This window comes from Nerophis lumbriciformis, linkage group LG24 (assembly GCF_033978685.3).
Source record: "Nerophis lumbriciformis linkage group LG24, RoL_Nlum_v2.1, whole genome shotgun sequence".
Lineage (NCBI taxonomy): Eukaryota > Metazoa > Chordata > Actinopteri > Syngnathiformes > Syngnathidae > Nerophis > Nerophis lumbriciformis.
In genome coordinates this window covers 27,839,551-27,842,500 of record NC_084571.2, presented here as the reverse complement: position 1 = coordinate 27,842,500, position 2,950 = coordinate 27,839,551, and positions in this window count along the sequence as shown.

The window sequence follows — 2,950 nt, the reverse complement described above, 5'->3', positions numbered from 1 at the left end:
TGCACACTAGGGCCAATTTAGTGTTGCCAATCAACATGCAGGTGCATGTTTTTGGAGGTGGGAAGAAGCCGGAGTACCCGGAGGGAACCCACGCAGTCACGGGGAGAACATGCAAACTCCACACAGAAAGAGCCCGAGATTGAACTCAGGACTGTCGTATTGTGACATATTCACCATTAATTAGTTGCTTACTATCATGCAAATTAGTAACATAATGGCTCTTAATTACTGTGATGAGGTGGTGACTTGTCCATGGTGTACACCGCCTTCCACCCGATTGTAGCTGAGATAGGCGCCTCCCGCGACCCCGAAGGGAATAAGCGGTAGAAAATGGATGGATGGATGGCTCTTAATTAGTCATTATTAAGTACTTATTAATGCCTTATTCTGCATGGCCTTATTATACAACCAGTGAGCCGTTAACACATTAGTATGGGGAACATATTCACCATTACTAACCCTAACCCTCTAACCCAGACCTGTGCGGCCCGTTAAGCTTTTCAATCTGGCCCGCCGGACATTCCCAACATTTTTTTTTAGATCTTTAAGATAGAAAGTGTAGCTGCCATTATGATGTGCAGTGATGTTTTACCCTAAGTCTTCAACTATAAAAAGTATTTCAATGGTTGGAATCTGCGCTTTTGCATGATATACTAGTTCAGGGGTCGGCAACCCGCGGCTCTAGACACGCATGCGGCTCTTTAGCGCCGCCCTAGTGGCTCTCTGGAGCTTTTTCAAAAAATGTATGAAAAATGGAAAAAGATGAGGGGGGAAAAAATATATTTTTGTTTTAACATGGTTTCTGTAGGAGGACAAACATGACACAAACCTCCCTAATTGTTACAAAGCACACTGTTTATATTAAACATGCTTCACTGATTCGAGTATTTTGGCGGTCCTTGAACTCACCGTAGTTTGTTTACATGTATAACTTTCTCCGACTTTCTAGGACGTGTTTTATGCCACTTCTTTTTCTGGCTCATTTTGTCCACCGAACTTTTAAGGTTGTGCATGAAAGGTGAGTTTTGTTGATGTTATTGACTTGTGTGGAGTGCTAATCAGACATATTTGGTCACTGCATGACTGCAAGCTAATCGATGCTAACAGGCTATTTAGGCTAGCTATATGTACATATTGCATCATTATGCCTCATTTGTAGCTATATTTGAGGTCATTTAGTTTCCTTTAAGTCCTCTTAATTCCATGACACACTATCTGTATGTAATATGGCTTTTAATTTTTTGCGGCTCCAGACAGATTTGTTTTTGTATTTTTGGTCCAATATGGCTCTTTCAACATTTTGGGTTGCCGACCCCTGTACTAGTTACTATGGTCATCTAATTAGTTACTATGGTAATCTAATTAGTTACTATGGTAATCGAGTGAGTTACTATTGTAATGTAAGTCACAGCAGCTCAGACGAGGCACCAAGCAGTGTGGGTGGGGAGCGTTTCCACAGAGTGTTTCCAGAGCCTGAAATGTGGGTGTCAGGGACAGACGCTGAAGGAGATTTTTACAAGTTCTGAAGTTTTGTGATGTATCAGACATATCAGATTGTAGGTGGGGTTTTTTTTACCCTTCACGTTCATATTACACTGTGTTTGTTGCATTTTTTTTTTTATTGTAAAATATGTGGATATAGAGGGGGTGTGACGTTCATATGTTGTCAATATTCAGTGTTTTATAGTTAATATTGTAACATTCTTTATTTTCATGTTCATTCTGGGTGTCTCATTCGGTAAAAAAAATTAAAATTCCATTCCGTTTTTTAAGGTTGTCTGTCATAACGTTTTTAGCGTTCAATCAGACATTATTGTGAGGTTTTGTATTAGTGTTCCGGCCCCCAGGCACATTTTTTTTTCTAAATGTGGCCCCCCGAGTCAAAATAATTGCCCAGGCCTGCTCTAACTCTAACCCTAACCCTAACCCTAACCCTAACCCTAACCCTAACCCTCTAACCCCAACCCTAAGCAAATAACTCTAAATTAAGTCTTTGTTACTTAGAATATGTTCCCCATACTAAATTGTTACAGTTTTTTCTTACTATTCCTTTTCTTATCAATCTTCTTGTTAATGTTTTCGACATTGTTGCTGTATTTGTTGTGTTTTGTTAAATAAAAATGTTGTTTTTTTTTCTTTCAAGATGGCGCTGCTGTGTAGTGGCTGCTGGTTGCAGGAGCTCTTTGGCTCGTGTGTCCTGCTTTGTGTTCTTGATGTTTCCCTCTTGGTTTCATGCGTTTTGTTTCATGCACTTGTGTGTTTTCATGGCACTTTTATGACTTCTGCGCTGCTTTTTTGTGGACTTTTGGATCTGCCTCGGCAGAGCCTTTTGGCCATGTTTGCACCGAAGACTAGCTGCTGGCTCTCTGCCACACCGTATAATCAATACATAAATCAAGTCTATCCTGCACTATCCTTATTGCTCTTTAAAGGGAGTCGTACGTTTGAGGAGCAATTTAAAAAAAAATTCCCTTGTTGTTTTTATTTAATCTTTAGAAGTCAACCAGGGGTACTTTGTTTTCATCAAGGAAACAACCACAACAACATAATATTCCGTTTTCATTGTTCATTTAACCCTTGTGTAATGTTCATATTGTTGTTACTCAGCCAGCGTTTGTGGGTCTGATGGACCCGTTGCATTTTGTGGCTTTTAATGCCTCACAATCAAACACTTTTATGTTAAAATACTGAACAGATGTTTACCTCATCCCAATAAACATCTGTTCAGTATTTTAACATGAAAGTGTTTGATTGTGAGGCATTAAAAGCCACAAAATGCAACGGGTCCATCAGACCCACAAACGCTGGCTGAGTAACAACAATATGAACATTGCACGGAAAATGTATCTGCCAGTTTCTGCATCCCACAGGGATTCTTATTTTGTGTTTCTGCACCTGCGGTTCCCACACAAGGTTGCAACATTGTTAGTCAACACTGTCTGCTCTCATT